This window comes from Canis lupus, chromosome 22 (assembly GCF_048164855.1).
Source record: "Canis lupus baileyi chromosome 22, mCanLup2.hap1, whole genome shotgun sequence".
NCBI classification, from domain to species: domain Eukaryota; kingdom Metazoa; phylum Chordata; class Mammalia; order Carnivora; family Canidae; genus Canis; species Canis lupus.
In genome coordinates, this window is record NC_132859.1 from 13,419,590 (window position 1) to 13,437,603 (window position 18,014).

General features: G+C 39.8%; 1 protein-coding gene and 1 long non-coding RNA gene across 29 annotated transcripts in view; one reads left to right on the plus strand and one right to left on the minus strand.

The window, feature by feature from the left end:
* The window catches only part of LOC140613899 (uncharacterized), a 70,485-nt gene extending 59,646 nt beyond the window's left edge, over positions 1-10,839 (minus strand). For 4 of the 18 annotated variants that reach the window (XR_012014811.1, XR_012014812.1, XR_012014807.1 and 1 more), the window contains exons 1-3: positions 10,585-10,837; positions 9,593-9,706; positions 8,120-8,404 (exon numbers count right to left, since the gene is read on the minus strand). This is a non-coding gene — a long non-coding RNA (uncharacterized lncRNA). Of the gene's footprint in view, positions 1-8,119; positions 8,405-9,592; positions 9,707-10,174; positions 10,505-10,584 lie in introns of those variants that run through there. The other 14 variants (XR_012014817.1, XR_012014805.1, XR_012014814.1 and 11 more) reach the window with 8 other exon arrangements.
* Positions 1-18,014, plus strand: part of SLC9A9 (solute carrier family 9 member A9) — a 655,912-nt gene that overhangs the window by 331,270 nt on the left and 306,628 nt on the right. The gene's annotated exons all lie outside the window — the stretch shown is intronic.

The following is an 18,014-nucleotide window of genomic DNA, read 5'->3' on the forward strand; positions in this document are numbered from 1 at the left end:
CAGAAAAACACAGTTCCTCTTGCATCCTTGTGCCAGTATTAAGAGCTGCTGGCTCCAGTATTACAGTTCTCACTACCCTCCTTTGTTTCTACACATAGCTTGTTCCTTTACATTGTAGGTGTGGCCTCGTAAGCACCTGTGTTTGCAATTTCTGGTCTTAAGAATGAAAAATGTTTGTGGATTATCAGCAAATAAACCAGCATTCAGATCCTAATTATGTGTAAGGGCTAATTAATCTGGTTAGCTGTTGAATGTTTTAACATGTAGACACTTCGTAACTCATTAAGGTCAGAACGAGGATCCTGCTTTTTGGTATGCTCCACTGGAAGTGTATTTATGATCTAAGTGAGTGATCTAAGTGATCTAAGGTCCTGTATTACTACCTTAACTGTAGTAATAGAACATATGGGTTCTGATGTGGTTTAGGCAAGCAGAAAAGAGGCTTTCATTTCTGCTTTGTATTGGTCCATCTGTATCTTTGTGAGGTCTGGTGGTTCCTTTGGAAGCAGAAGCTCCAGAACTCCCTCTAATTCTTGTTTCAACTGCTGGGCCCCTTGATGGAAACTTGACAGAATCTGTGGGTAATTAATAAGAATTGGACATGCTTCCAACTCCAAATTATTTCTTCTTTCTAGTTTTGCAAGAATTCAGCAGTACTGTAAACTGTTATTAAATAGCTTTATTATTCTTTGGTAGGTTAGTTATTAATTTGGTCAGTCTTAATAGGAAAAAAAATAGCCTTTATTGTCTCACAATCTCTTCCATATAAACTGTGTTCCCAGATACTCAGAAGCATGTGTTTTTGACTCGTGCCCCATATACTTCTACCTCCATGCCCTGCCCCCCACCCTTGCTTTAGCTGCACTAAACCTTTCACCATGTCCTAGATGACTCCTATTCTCCCTGAGACCTGGTGCCAGCCTCTTTTTCATCAAGACCAGTTCTGGTTGCTGTGTTAAGACAGAAGTCATTTTCTCTCACTGACACTCTCATTTTGCTTTATTGACTCTGTGAAGAGCATGATGGCTGTCACCTAGTTTTATGGTTGACTTTCCATATTTCTGTTCACCACTAGGTTTTGAACTTCTTCTTCAACTTTATTTTTGTTTTGGTTTTGACCTTCTTAAGAGGAAGTCCCACTTCTTGTGTTATTCATCTTTGCATTGCTAGAGCCTAGCAGTCTGCTCAGCACCTAACACAAACTCAACAAACTCAGAATGCTTTGAATTCAACTTAATTACTTCAACAAAGGATATGAGTTGGTTTATAGGGCTAAGGAATATTTATTTTCGAAAAGAATAAGTAAATGTAAAAGATGATAACACATCACTTAAAAGAAAGAAGAATGTGGATATCTGGCACAAATCAGGTTCTTAGTTAACATTAAATTTTGTTCAGAGCCTCCTGGCAACGAGGTGAAAAGGGAAGTACGTAAGTTTTATATAGTTCTCTAAGTCAGTTAAATAAAGCACACAAATCATTTGACAGTGTTGTTTTGTTACTAAACTCTATGAAAAATAGGGCATAGAATGGCATAGTAGGCAATGTCCTTGATTAGCCTTAGGAAAGACCAGAAGTGTTTTTCAAATTGACCTTCTAAAATCCACCCTCCATAAAAGCTAAAAACAAAGCAACAATCCCTAACTGAATAAAGTCAATACTGTAATAGTTCCTTAAAGTTATTTACTGATGCTGTGATATAAAATAAAACTAAATTCTAAGTAACTCTTAGTTATATATTGCTGTGTAACAAATTACCTCAAAACTCTGCTGCTTAATGTGGAAAACATTTATCTCACAGTTTCTGAAGGGCTGTTAGGCTGGGTTGTCTTGTAGGGTCTTTCATGGAGTTGTAGTCAATGTAACAGCAGCACTGTAGTCTATGAAGACTCAACTGGAATGAAGGATATACTTCCAAGTTGATTCACAGGGCTGTTGGCAGAATGCTTTACTTCCTAGCCACACAGACTACGCTATAGGCCTCGGCATAAGTTGGCATTCCCCAGAAAGAGGAATCCAAGAGAAAAATCGTGATATAGCACATGTGAGAAAATGAGAGAGCAACCAAAATGGAAGCTACAGTAACTTTTAAAATCTACTCCTAGAAGTGACATACTATATCACTTCGTCTCTATTCTGTTGGTCACATAGACCAACCCTGGTACAGTGTGAGAGGGACTACACATGCGTAAAGACACCAAGTGTCAGGGATTGCTGGGGGCCATTTCACAGGATGGTGACCAGAGTAAATGCTTGGTACTCATATACTTTTGGCGGTCTTTCTTAAACTTCGGACATGAGCACTTTTACATACCTCATGAAGACCATTCAGAGTTGATGTCTATGGCTAGAAGTCAATATTTATGCTGTTGATTCATAAGAGATGTGTATATCCCAGAAGACAAATGTACTTGGTGTAGTGTGAAAATGTGCAAGCCTGATGTGTGTGTTTCTTTCCCATCTCTGCAGTGATAAGGTCAACAGCTTCCTCAAAGAAATTTGGATATGCTCAAGGGGCTTAGAAGAGCTGCACGTAGATTTCTACACATAGAATCTGAAAGAGAAACTCCTGCCTTTAAAACCTTTAAGCTCACATGCGGTCATAGGCATTCTCAGTCACAAGTCTGGGAAATGCCATTTCCACTGCCTGGCTTTTGGTAGGGCTGCATCTTAAATGGTCCTCAGGGACAGAGCTGAAACTGAAATAAAGAAATGGTCTTATAATGTTAGAGGGATTCCTTTGGAGAAAGTCAGGTACTATTATTGTCTGTATTATACAGTTGGGTTAAGTAATTTATCCCGTATTATAGAGCTAAGTATCAGATATCTTATTCAACCAGGTTCTCTCATTTTAGACTACATGCAGAATTATCCTACTTGTGCCTGTATTTCCTGTAGTTTTTAAAAAGGAAATATTAAAACATTAAAAATGAATGAAATATTAATTAAAAGAACACAGAACTACTATTAAGTAATGTATTTAAGTATAAGAATTTCTAGAGGGTAAAGGAATTGCTACAATTTAACTGAGTCCCTTTAAAGGCAGTAAGTAAATGTTTGAAGCAACTGACCCGATACAACTGCCTTTCCTTACTTGAGCGGAACTTCTGAGAGAGCAGACTTTAGCTAAGATGTCAATGTTGAGATCTTGAGAGGTGTTGACCTAGAGTCCCTGGATCTGAGCCAGAGCATCCAGCATGGGTCAGAAGCATGGACAGGAAGGAGGCCGGTGGCTGTGGGGCCGGCTACGTGCCGCTGGTCCCATAGTGAGCAAGCCAGAGATTTGTGAAAGCAAAACAGTTCAGCAGAGGTCCATTCTCTCCTGACTCTTGGCTGCTCTGAAACATTATTTTGAAACATTGAGTAATACAACAGCCAAGTGAATTTTTTATATGATAGTGTTAATGATAAATAAAACCTGTAGGAGTAAGAAGTTTTTAAAAATTGAAGAAAGGCATTGCCTAAGAATTTAAAACAAGTAGGGAAGAGGATGACAGAAGATGGTGGCACACAGACTGAAAATGCTAAATAGCAGAGCCTCCAGTCTTGGGCAGGGTGGAGCAAGGGCAGGGAGGGGTGGTGGGGGTTCTGCAGGCATGGGGCACTGGAGGAGGGATGGACTTGGGGTAGAGAGGCAGGCACAGGGACGGGGGAAAACATGGAAGCAGAGGAGGGAAGAGTGAGACTGTCTTGGGCCCCACAAAGGTGTTTCCTCCAGAAGAGTCTGAAAGGGAGCCTTTCAGTATTCTTGTGCAAACACATGGACACCTTCCATCTGATATAGGCACTTACCAAAACACATAGAACTGGGTCTTCCTTCCAGGTGGTTCTACATAATAGCTAGATAATGGGTTCAATAAATAATCCCTTAACGGTGTGCTCCATAGACCCCTGGTCATGAGGACCTAGGAAAGAGACCACCTGATCTGTTAGCTAGAGGTCTGCTGACACCATGACATTGATCCAAAATTTCAGTAGAACACTTGGGTTCTCTTTGTGAATGAAATAATGAGAATCTTAGTCCCCCTCTGCGTCTTCCATCAAGCATCTGTTTTAGAGGATTCCTATGGCGATCATTTTGCTTTCACCATTTACGAAGTCTTCCCATGTGTGTTCTTATGACAGCCATCAGAGGCAAAAAAGAGTAAACTAACATTTTTGTTCCTTCTTTACAGATGAGGCAACAGAGGCAGGGTAGTAACTCCTCGAGGTTGCCTTCGCAGCCGTCCTACTGTGTATGCTGCACATTGCACTGAATCCTTACAGTGACCTTGGAAGTTACCACACTTAGAGGGGTTGAGTGACTTGTCCAGTAGACTGCAGCCTCCAAGGTAGCAGAGCTCACCCTCAAACCCAGAGGGCCTAATACCAGCCCTCCTTTCTCTCCACTGTGAAATTCAAACATGGTGGTTAAATCTGAACTCTGCGGTACTAAATTAACAATAGGGGTGGGAAGGTTAAATACACAAATTTGGAGAACTGTTTGATACTGGATTTGGAAACCCTACATAGATACACACTTTTAAAAACAATCCACGAAGGTGATATGGTACAGTAAAGAACAGGGATTTTGAAGAAAGATGTCCTCAATTTAAATCCTGGCTCCCCCATTTGCTGTTGAAATGGATTTGGCCAAATCTACAGAATGGAACTCACCACAAAATTCATTTCATTGGAATGTGATGAAATTCAGATGTTGCCTATGAAGTCACTTTTTAATTTTTAAATCTAAATTATTTTTTTAAAGATTTTATTTGTTTATTCATGAGAGACAAAGAGAGGCAGAGACACAGGCAGAGGGAGAAGCAGGCTCCATGCAGGGAGCCCGATGTGGGACTCAATCCTAGGTCTCCAGGATCACGCCCTGAGCCAAAGACAGACGCTCAACCGCTGAGCCACCGAGGCTTCCCAAATCTAAATTATTTTGAATCTTTATGTGGGGAAGATCGCAGCTCATTCCCCATCTCAAAAGACGGATCATTGGTTTACATATTTTTGTCCGTCTCTTTGCCTCCCTGCCTCCCATAGTCACCTGTGTATCCCCAGCATCCACAGCAGTGCTGGGTACTTAGTAGGTACCCGGGAAATATTCATCGAATGAACAAACATGAATCCCAATAGAAATCATCATATTGGAATTTCATCAAAGAAAAGATATTTTTGAAAAATAGCTCCCCTCCTGTCATAATGGAGACTGTTTCCCCTTCAGCTTCCTGCGTCTAAGGGAAATGAAATGTGTGCTCAAACACACTAGCAGCGTTTCCGCTTACATTCCCATTCACCACTTTCTTATGATCAGTTAAAATAAATCACACAGAGCTTCCTCTCTGCATTGTTTTCTGATCTGTAGCAAGCCCTGCCAAGAAGGAGGGAGGCAACCCAGTGGGTCCCTTCTCTCAGCCTCCGGCACGGTGAGAAAAGAGGATTTGAAATAGTAGAAAGTATTGGTGGAGAAAATATTTCAGCCTTATGGTCTCCTTAACTGTCTTTATCTCCTATATTTCATTATCCTAGCTCCTCTCTATGACCATGAAACAATTTCCCAGTCCGAGCCTTAACCTGGTTGCTGACCAACAGGGGTGTTTTCATACTGATGTGTTTTTCTGATTTACTGCACATTGAATTTTAGGACGGTGATTTCAAATCCATTAGAGGAACGAAAATGTCACCAATCTCTGTACGTCATTAATATTTAAAAATAGAGTTATTAGCTTTAAGGGTTGACCTAGCAGTGTTAATATTTAAATCTGATAAATTGCTGAATTCTATTGTTTATTTCTCACACGCTTATAGTCCACCCAGGGGGGAGCTCCTCTCAGTTTTTGCTTCCTGTCGGGGCAACAGCATATCTGGAGGCAGCATTGGGCTGGTAGGTAAGAGGCCAGAAAATAATAGTTGGAATAGTTGCAACAGTTATTGATCAGCTGCATGACCTCAGACCAGTGACTTCATTCTCCATATTTCCTTTGATTTCTGAATTGAAAAAAAAGAAATGGAAAGAGCCGTTGATTGGTTTCTTACTTTGAGAGATGATGAGAAGGCAGATGAAATATTTTGGTGCACTTTGATTTCTTAGGGGTTTCAAAGGATCCTTAAAGTGTTTGTTTCTTTTACGTATTTCCGTGTCATTATATATTTTATTCTGTATGACCTTTTAACGCAGAACCCACCGTGGAGGAATTTGGGTTCTTTGTTTCTCCTGAAGTGCCTGTTTGTGTTGCAACTGCACAAAGGACAGAAGTGATATTTTGCTGGGTCACAGAGAGTGTCAGTGGCAAGTTAAGATCAAGCCCAGGCAATTGTTTAGCTCATAAAGCCCCACAGCTTCCTGAGGATTATTTGTAGGTCGCATCTCAATCTTAGGTTTAATAACAACAACCACCACAAAGATTGCTGATTACTCAGATGTTAAGAACAGCCGTTATTTCTTTGCAAACAAAGGCCCTCCTCCCAGAATAAAAGAACCACTTATGCTTTCCAAGTAAAGTCTTTTTATTATTAGATTCCTGGGCATTTGGCGATTTATACTGTTCATATTTCAGTGCTCTTGGTAACAACAAAATAGCTGTAACTGACTGTTTGATAAACTATAGAGAAACCCAGAAACATAATTATGTTTTTTTAAGAGTTAAATAGTCATATGAACTGGGGGAGGAGAAACGACGGGGGATGTAATTTCTTTTCAAACCCTTTCCCCATGAGGCACATGCCAGGCTTTCTTTTCCTACTTAATCTGTTGCCACCATCCCACTGCACCTGTGTGACAGCAAGAACTATCGCTCCAGGTCAATGAGGGGGCAGCGAGTTTGAATCCTGTTCAGAGTGAGGGATGGAGGCCATCACCACACTGAAGCTGTGACTTCTCCTCACATAATTTTCAGCATCCCGTTTGCCAAGCAAATCAAGACCCTGAAAACAAAAAAAAAAAAACAAAACAAAACAACAAACCAAAGATTTCTGCTCCCAAAGAGAGCAAGAAATGGCCGCTCCACAGGTATCCCTTTGTCTTTTTATTGTCAGTGCCTCCTGGACCCCACACAAAGAAAACCAAACTCCTTCCCTGCTGAAGGACAAGGACAACAGCAGGTAGCACACTCTTCCTAACTGAAAAGTAGAGAATGATTTTTTAAAATGCCGTGTTGACTTTCTGGCAGCATTTTAATAACACATTGGTAGGGGTAGGAGGGCATGGAACTTCAGATAAACCAGTACTGGGCTAGTGCTGTCAACAGAGCTTGCTTCTGGAATGTTCTGGGGGTAGCATGTGGAGATTCAGGGGATGAAGGTGTCTTTTTTCAAAGGTAGCTATCGGAGTAAGTTATGTAAACAGCATAGCCAGTGATGACCTGGTGCTAAGTACCTGCCTGAGAAAAATGGATGGAAGTTGAACTCTCGTCAGCTCTCAGTGACCCTCCCAGAAGGCCCTATCAGAGCATAGTCACAGCCCCACTTTTGGTTCTGCTTGGATTTACAGCCATGTCCTCTTCACTCTGGCAAAAGGCAGGAGCATCATTACATCTGGGCTTGTTTTATGATGCCTCATGGAAACAGCTGCGTTGCCTGTCTTTGTGTGGATACAGTTTTTAAAAAATGAAAATTGCCATGGCAACAGCTGCAGCCACTTATTACAGAGCAGTGGAAGTGACGCTGATATTTGTGGGGAAAGCTATGCTCTCAGAGTAATGTGTCCCTCACAATGAAGTGGATTTTTCCCACTAACATTTCCATTTTTAAAATATAATAAGGTATGAGAATATGTTCAAAAGAAATTTACTAGGGAACTGGAGAGCTCAGGGAATTGGTAGGCAGAAATGGAGCCTTTGATCTGTGGGCCCTGAGTTAAAATCCAACTGTTCATTACTGGCTCTCAATACTGGGATTCTAGGGAGGGCAGTGCTCGTTGCTTTCAACCTCCCCCTCCATAGACCACTCTGAACGGAATCGCTTCTCAGCAATAACAGTTATGATTAGAATTAATTGAAGCCAGTTTTTCTGCTTCTTTCAGCACCACACCTTTCTTTGAGCTCTGAGGAACCTCTAAATTTGAGACTATAGAAACCAATTTGCTCCCATCTCAGTCAGTAAGTGTGTAATAGTTTAAGAATAAGCTGCAGTTTACCTTTAACTCAGTTCTGAGATAAGTAACATCTTTCATGGGCTCATGCTAAATAGGCTTCTGGCACTTTCTTTTTGCTGAGCTTTAAGAAGGAGAGTGGTGAGGAAGGCTATTGAAGAAAGGTTTTGCCATGACATGTATTCAAGACTTTATACATTGTTGGGAGAGTTCTGTACACGGAGTTTTGAATGAGTCTTCCATATTCCCTAAGCATGATGTCATATCATTTTAACAATCTCATAGATCATATCCTTGATGGAAGCAGCCAGGTAATTCGACAGGAAGTATCTAATAATGAGGGAACAAAAAAGTGATGTCAATATTGGATAATTCTCTCTCACAAGGTTCAAATCCCTTAAGTAAAACTTATCCCATATATTTTTGGTTGTGCGCCCTAAAACTTTAGAGTGTATATTTTTCCACCAAAATGATATTTCATCCAAACTTCACTGAACTATGTTGTGTCCTGGATTATTTTCCTCCCATCACTCAGAAGAAGCAAAGAAGCCCATGGAGAAAGTTTTTGCCCTGGGCTATAGTAAACATATTGCAAAAGGCTCCTTCTCATCCTATTCCAGAAAATGACTAAGAACCAAAAAACCTTCCCTCTTTAAGTTCAGCCGCAGGGATTGTTTTATCTTACTAAAGGACAAGGTAGCATATTAGAATATATTGTACAGTAAGCAGTATATCCCATCTCCCTCTTTGCTGCTGCCAAGTTTGTCTCCCATTTAAGCCAACCAATAAATTGTTACACACAAATAAGCCAGAATTTCAGATTAGAATACCACTTGATGGAATCTTTCCAGAGAAGTCTTCATTGCTCTTTGATTGCCCACATTTATTCCACATTGTCACTTGCCCTGGCAATCAGTGTTAGTTTTTCAGTCAATAAATACGAGTTTCATAAGACCTGACCTTCTCTCTTTCTCTCTCTCTCTCTTTCTCTCTCTCTGTCTCATTTCTACACTACCCACACTGCCCTAATCAATTTATTCATGGTATTGCATCACATCTTAGTTGAGAGAGCTAAGAGAAATGCAATTCTAAATGACTTTATTTTCCCTAAACTAGGCAAGAATGAGGGATGTGCTGATTTAAATTCCGATGCAGGAGGGGAAACATTGAAAGGAATGCAGCAATGAAGGGAGATAATCAGTCTCTTCATAAGAAGTCAGTATATCTGCCTGGATATAGTAGCCTTAGGCAGATGTTTGGTAAGAGTTGTTGGTAGAGAAGAGATCACCATCTGGCATAACATGTATCTTAATATAATTAATTTCTCATTTAATAAATATTTCCAATTTTGCTGAACCACCTCTGAAGCCAAGGGAATATGGTTCTGCTGGGGGAGGAGGGAAGCATCAGGTCCACCAGCTGTACTTAAGGCCTTTGTTAGTGTGCTTAGGTCAGGAGGAACCACTGCCCCAAACTCTTGCATTTTTCGAAGCACAAATCAGCTCAAAGAGAACTTACCAAGACTCCCATTTCTGGTGACAGCCAGTCTAGATGTCCCCAAGTTCACTTTGGTGGTATAGATTCCCATCATTTTGCTCCCAGAGGAGTCACCTTTTGGCAATACATTCCACTCTGGTAGAAAAATAATGTTTTAATTATTTGTAAAATTTGGTAGCAGCCAAGAACAGATATGCAACTTCCTGCCAGATAGCAAGCAAAACACTCTACCCTTCAAACATAAACATTTTGTTAAGCCTAGAGGAAAGTCTGGAGGAAAGCAACCCTGTTCCACTTCAGTTTCAGTTGCTCTTGGGGCCACTTTTTATTTTTATTTTTATCTTTTGCTGGTTTACTATTAAATAAATACACAAAGAAAGAACTAATGAAATATGTAGATGCGAGTTAAACCAGACAGTTTAAAGAACTCACCAGTAGAGACTACCGAAGGGAAGCACTTACCCATTGGGACCACCACATATAACTAACCTTTTGCTGATGTACAAACTTGCCAACATACAGTTTACTGGGTGGCAGCAAGAGTGAGGGCAACATAAGGAGGTTTGGAACTGGATGGTAATGCCAGTCCTACCACCTACTCACCGCATGACTTTGGCCACGTAGATTTCCTTCCTCAATTTCCTCAATTTCTCTTTGAAATTCATAGATAATATTATCTCTCCTTTGGGATTATTGTGAAGATTACAACTAAGGTATACAAAATGCCTATCACAGTTCTGTCTTGCAAGAGACCTTCGATAAACAGCAGCTATTAACATTGCAATATAGAAAGTACAAAGCCCAAGAGAATTTTAACACTGAACATATTGCAGAAACAGACCATACAGGCCTTCCAAATTCACTATTTAAGACTCTAAAATTAAGCTGGCATTGCACAGACTGATCGCTCAATTTACCAACAAACTGTCTTTTTATATTCTTACTAGTTTATTCTATTATGATTCGAAAACCGAAAATTATTTTTTCTCTTTCTCATCATTTTGGTAACTTACTGCTTAAGTTCTTTTTTAAAAATCCAGAATTTTAAAGGCTGAACATTTTCAATGTAAATAATTGAGCAGAACCAATGCCCTCCTTCCTCTCACTGCCACCTACACAGACTGTTTGGTCTCAGAGCCAAGGTTTGTCAGGAAATTCCAAGGCAATAAATGGCAGAGACAATTGTCTGGTTTCCCTAGACCTTCCGTTTCATCATAGTCCCCAAATTCTGACATCAGGTTTGCGGGGATTATCATACTTTTCCTATGATGATGTTACTATGTTATCTAGACCTTTACCAGCACATTTCATAAGCATTTATGGTATCATAATCTCCAATTATGCACCGACATCCTCCTGATGAAGTTTCATTAGCATTAAGTGCTACAGCAGGCTTTTCACACACAAAAACAGGGATTTCACTATTCCTCAGCGTGATTTTTTTGGAGCTTTTCTCTTTCTCTCTCTCTCTCTCTCTCTCTCTCACACACACACACACACACATACACACAAACACACACACGGTTAATGAATATGAAAGCAGCTACAGTCCTCTATTACTTTTATTTAAATGGCATTCTCCTCTCCTATCACTGGCTCACCTCTGTTCCATTTGGCTGCTTTCTAACAATGGCCCTGAGGCATTTTTAAAAACTGGAATTTACCAAGAAGGTGGTAATATGTTTGAATAAGAATCTAATGAATATACTTAATCCAGAGGAGACAGTGAGGTATAATTATTGAATTCTCTCCTTTTTCTCAAAGACTTTGTAATTTCTATGTAACCTTAGTCCCAAGAAGTGCAGTTCAACACCAGCTGGTAGCATACCCATTAAGTGGATAGAAGGGGAATTCTCTTCTCCTTCTGACCCACCTTGGCTACATGCTTCTTCTCTTAAAAACTATAGGAAAGGGACGCCTGGATGGCTCAGCGGTTGAGCATCTGCCTTCAGCTCAGGACGTGCTCCTGTAGTCCTGGGATCAAGTCTCACATCAGGCTCTCTGCATGGAGCCTGCTTCTCCTTCTGCCTGTGTTTCTGTCTCCCTCTCTCTGTCTCTCATGAATAAATAAAATCTTAAAAAATATATATATAGGAAAAATTGACTAGTTTTAACCCATTTCTGAACAGTCATCTGTATCCCTAATGCTTTTTATTACCATGGTGTTACTAGTTATTTCATAATTTAGCCCTCAAGGGACATTCTTCCTCCAAATTTCTGAGGGAGCAACAGCTTGTTTCTCCCATTTGTTCTGGTAACACATAAACAAAGACAACCATTGAAGATCTTGTCATGGGCACATTGAACCAAGCCTACTTGCCCCACATGTTCTGGTTGACCTACAGAAAGCCAAGTGCTGGTAGTAGTGGTGACAGTGAATACTGGCATGTGACTTTAGATGCATTGAATACATAAAGTTGACATAAGCTCACTCATGAATAGAAAGAAGGATTGATCCAGGCCACATGTAACTTACGCTTCATGGTGTTACCTGCTATGGTTCCTAACTCTGTTATTCACTACTGTGCAAATATAACTCTCAAAACCTCAACTTTCCATCCACATATACTGAGATGTCAAGAATTGTCACTCTTTCTGACCTGTCATTACTCACTTGTGTTCTTCTGTACATTACCTGCTAGTCCAGAGCAGCCATATACAGCCCCTGCCCCAGCAGGATGTGTGTTCAAAAAGGTCATGACTTAGATATAAGGTTTCCTCCATTACCAAGGTACTCCTGTGCCTTGAGATGGTTATCTGATTCTCCCTCTTGTCTTACCTTCTGGAGATCACTATTTGACTCAGATTTTAACTACCCCTCCTTTTTCTGCCATCAGAATATGTGTACCCAAGCTTCAGTGGTTTTTTAACCTTTTTGAGGTCATGAACTAAATGGAGAACTTGACGAAAGTTAAGGAATTCCTTTCCAGAAAAGTGCATGTGTGGATTTATGTTGGGTTCACATTCATCTCTGGACTCATGAATCATTGATTTCCCGGCCACCTTGCTGGTTGTTTACTTACTTACTATGGCTTGCTTACCTGGTTCTAGTGTGAAGCCTTCCCCTGACCTCCCTTTGCCCCAATCTCTGAGGGTATCATCTGGCTTGCATGTTTCCCAAGCCTCTGAGCTATTCTCTGCCTAGATGTGCAAAAACCATTCTCCTGATACTTCAAGACTACTTCAGGACCCAGGGCTCTAGCTACTGGCACAGTAGCTTATACTCCTCCCCAGCTCAGCAAAGGCCTTGGTAAATGAAGTGTTCATCCTATGTTTGGCTTCTGACTCCATATCTTGTAACTATCTTTACTGCATGGGGTAGGAGAAGCCTATTAATTGCTTGAGTTAGGAATCTCTTAATTCTTACAAGTTGCATTAATTTGAAATTCAAATATACCTCAAAGTCCACATTCTTATCCCAGATAAAGTCGTGTCCTGAAGATCTACTCTCAGAAATGACTCTTCTGTGAAACTTAAGCATTCTGTAATATCCACTTGATAACAACTGCTAGATGCGTGTAATGTAATATAAAAACATTATGTAGAAGCAAAACTCTATTTGGTAGAACTTGTTGGTCTGTAGGTTTCATGCTTCAAACACAAAACTAAAATCTGTGGCAGTGAGGCAACTAACTTGGTAAAATACATTAGTTTAAGAAGGTAACTATGGGCTTTGCCCCCAGAGATACCCTAAAACTCAAGCAAAATTGTATTTAGCTCTAGAGAGATGGGTGCAGATTCTTAATTAAATTGATTTGTGATTTGGGGCCCAGAGACTCACTTAATTATTAATAAATGGAAGAACAGGGAAGGGTCTGGGGGAGTGAGCCAACCTGTGCAAGTAATTTCCAGGAGTTGCCTGTCGTTAGGTAAAACTCAGTCTGTCTCAGGAAATGGTTTATAATGGGAGTGGGATCTGTGTAATGTGGGAATAAAAGACACTCAGATTAGGAAGGCAGCCCATTGTCTATGAAAAGTCCTTTGACCCAGCCAGAGGAAACTAGCATTTCATTCAGCCACGTCTCTGTCCTCCGCATGCAGCATGCCTGAAACACTGCAGGCCCCAAGGCAAACAAGTGCCTGTTTTCAGATTCTTCTTTATCTCTATGTAGCATGCGGTGAGCTGTGTACTGGTGATCGCCATAAAAGCAAACTCCATTGGTTTCATGATTTTTCCTTGATTGTTGCTAATCCTCAATCCGACACAACTTCATTAGACACCCTCTGTTCACGAACATTTTTTGCCTTAGGTATAGCAACAGGATTTCTGTGGTATGTCTACCTTTCTGTCCCCTTCTCTGGCTAGGCTGCTAGAAGTTCAGCTTCATTGGATTTGCAAGACAACCATGGATCTTTTGTGCTTAGCTATTGTTAACAATTTACATGCATCTCCTTGTTTGATACTATGCTAGTAGCCTTCTGCTCTACAGGCCTCATTAAGAAAAAGATGAATTCAGTATTTGATCTAACTCTAAATGTATTGCTCATTTCACCCCCAAAAGATTCTTATAATGTTCTGACACACTAATTGGAATTCCTAAATGACTCCCATCTTCCAAGAAATAGAGCTTAGTTTTTATCGATTTTTTTTGAGCAAATGGTGAAAGATAAAGCAATCATTCCAATAATAATACTAATACATATAACAGTAACAACAATAATAGCAGCTAGCATTTATGGAGTGCTTTCTATGTTCCAGGTAGAAGCATTGTACACATATTGATACAGTTAATCCCCACTCTGTGAAGGAGACATAATTGTCATCACCATTTTTCAGGTGAAGACCCTGAGATACAGATAAGTAATTACTATAGAGACAGAACTTAGCATGTGGGAGCACAGAGTGATCAACCACATAGGATGATGGAGCTGAACTGGTGTTAATGTGAATGCCAAGATATTAAAGCCATTTAATATGGAAGAGTGGCCTCCATGAAAAAATCTTGGCCCAGAAGTAGTACCAGGTTGTCAGTAAAACTCTTCATATTGAAATGGATATACGAACAAATACAATTTTTTTTTCTGACAAATTATACCTAAAGTTCCCAAAATCTTAAACTCTGAAGAGTGATCTTTTCTTTGTTCCTATAAAGATGAAATGTTTGCTGGGTTATTTAGCTGTGGGCACACTTGGTGATAGATCCTGATGTTCCCACTTTCTAGCCTGCACTGTACATAGACTTGCAATTGATGAGATCTGAGTTGAATATCTGCTGCTCCATTGACTAGTGAGTTACCTTGGACAAATGATTTACCTTCTATGAGTTTGTGTATATCAAATGCAAATACTTTCTTCATTAGATTGTTAGAAAGATTGAATGAGATGATACATATGAAGTTACTCAATCTAAGCCATAGTTCCCTCATCTATAAAATGGAAATCACAATACCACCTACTTTAGGGGATCCTGTGATGATAAATCAGATGAGTTTGTAAAACTGCTTACCATAGTTCTTGACACATAGTGAATGCTCCATAGTAAAAATACAGGAAATAGTAAGTATTTTGAGGGCTGAATAAATGTTGGAGCACCTGACCCCCTTCTTCATTTCAACATGGGGGATTAATATTTGATCCTGCTTGCACCTGTTAATGATTATATTTTAATTTTAACTAGATTTCCATCTTTAGTGGCTATTAACCTACTTTTCTATATCTGTTTTTAATATCTATTATGACTAAAAGTTTCACAGATCACAGTACTCTTTGGAGCTAAGATTTCATTAGTGATGATTAAAGGAACTGAAAAGTAAGAGAAAGGGTTGAAATTCCCATTAGGTCATAAGAATTAGTCTCTCTCTCTCTCTTTTAAAAAGTCTCATAGTAGTGGGATTCAAATTTCTGTTTCTGTCTCAGGAAAGAAAGAAAGAAAACAAAATAAAAGAAGAGTATTTGCAAGTTACTTTTATCTTTAAGACTATCTCAAATTCACTTCCCTCTCAATATGAGGTGTTAGAGAAAATTTTCTCAAAGCCCACAGACTAATTCAATTCTGACAAGACTTTTCAGACTAAATTGCAAAGTAATTTAAGATGTCCTTTCAAAGAAAATGCACACATAATTCATAACAAACCTCCTTTAACTCTTCTTCCCTTTTAACCAATTTTAAACTCAGGGATCTCTTTGTCACCTTAAAGTTGGAACTTAATGGAGCAGAGCCACTTAGGAATCTGTCAAAGGCTTTATTCCATGCTGAAATTTGTAACTGTTCTTGATGTCATTATCAACCCAGCTCCAGCCTAAATCATTTGTGCCTTCATTGTGTCCCCATTGCAGTAAAGTACTGCTCCTTACTCACTGAGTGTTCAGCCATTTCTAATGGCAGGATTTGGGTTAGCACAGAAAGCAAAGCACCCTACATCCCTCTTCTGATATTCCTGAAGGAAGTTGGAAAAATACGTAGTGAATCAGTAACTCTTGGGGTGAGAATTTCCTAGAGGCCACATTATCCAACATATAGTGCATGGAATTTCTCCATAGCACCCTGGAAAGTAATTCTTTCATCTATGCTTAAGTATCTCCAAGGACAGAGAACTCACTACCTTTTCCTAGTACCCATTTCCTTTTGCATCGGATCTAAAAATTAGTAAATTTTGAAATAATATATGAAGTTGAAATCTTTCTCCCTATGGTGTTTTTAGTTTTGGGCCATAGCTTGCCTCTGGAACCCAAAAAACAAGGCCAGTCCTCGACTACATTACAAATGCTTACTGAAACTATTTCTACTAAATTCATCTGCCCTTTAAACTCTCCTCCTTCCTTCCATCTTCCTCTCACCACCCTACTCCTTCTCCTGTGGTTTGCTGTGGTTTGTCAGGTCTCATTTAGATGATGGCATCTAGACTGATGAAGAGAGATCTGGTCTGCCTCAGCCATTGGGGAATACATACAATGGGACCACGCTGTCTCCTGTTCAATTTCTTCTACTTTATTGACACAGACTTCATCTAAAATATTTCATACTACAGCTCTCCCCAATTGCAAGCCCTCCAGTGGCTGCCTGTTTATCCCTAGAAGAATATCTTAAGACCTAAAAATAGCCTGAAAGCTTCCATAAGACCTGGCCCAAGCCCTATCTCCAGCCCTATCTCCCATCACTCTTCCCCCATTCATTTCGCTCCAGCCACATTGCCGCCTTGCAGCAACTCAGACCCACCGAGCAAGTGCTAGCTAGAAAGCAGAGGGTCTAGAAAGCTCACTCTAGTTCTTTTGATTCAGGACTCCACTTAATAATCTTTCTCAGAGAAGACTTTCTTGACCACACTAACTAAAGCAGTTCCCCTATCACTTTGTATCCCATCCCCTCATACTGCTTTGTTTCTTTTCAATCTCTCTCATTAAATCATATATTTATCTGCTTAGCTATTTTTTATGTTATTTTCTCTACTGGAATGTAAGAAACGTGAAATTAGAAGCTTTGTTGTGTTGCTACTTGATCTTTAGTGCTTAGAAAAATATCTGAACATAGTAGATGAGTAGTAAGTATTTGTTGATGGTGTGAATCAGTACATGTAGCATGAGGCTATGTTATTCTGGGGGCAGCTATGACACACCAATTCATACTTGCCACAGAATTCCCCTTGTCTTTTTCTCTTGTGTCAGATGTCAAAATGGCAAAATGAAATTTGTCAAGGATTTGGAAAATCACACCTTGGTATGAATTTGGAATCTCAGGGAGCAAAGTCATTAACTAAATGGTCCTCCAGAAGCTGAAAGAGTTATTAATGTGCCCTCTGCAAACATGGCTCTCCACCCTGCAGGGTTGTTGGCCCTTGGGAAGGTGAAGCCCAACAGTTCTAACTGAAGCTCAGAGGAACTTCTGGCCAGAACCTCTTATTATTAAGAGGCAGCTCTTCTAACCTCCCAGGGTGCCTGGAATGCCCCCAATTCCTGAAGTCATTATGTTTTACAGCAGGTTCTCTTAACAGAGCTTCATTGGCTTTTGGCAGAACATAAGCCAGAATAATGGGCAGGCAGATGCCAGAATGAATTCCAATGTGTACACACAATTCTTGGCCCCATAAAAATCAATTCCTTATTCATAATTAAGCAACTTCTTGAGAAAGGGCAGGTTGGTATAGTTATTAAAAGATAAATAATAGATAAGGATCCACTTGTTTCTGTTTTTTTTTTTTTTTTTTTTCAGGACAAAACATTTTTTAAACACAAAATAGCACTGTAATTAGTTTTCTTCTACTTTGTTTCTTACCTATGACACTCAGGGCCAACTAAACAGAGGAGCTTTTACCAATTTTCATTTCCCCTCTATGTTGTATTTCTTCTTAAAAATGAGGAAACAACTCTAGATAGGGAGAAGAAAACTAGAAGCAACCTGACATAAAGGTCATAAGCTGTGTCATCCTGTGGGCCTTTTCCTGTTTGCCAAGTTGGGTTTGGGGAGCAAAGCTGAAAACAAAAGCTGATAAATGACTCCATACTAAA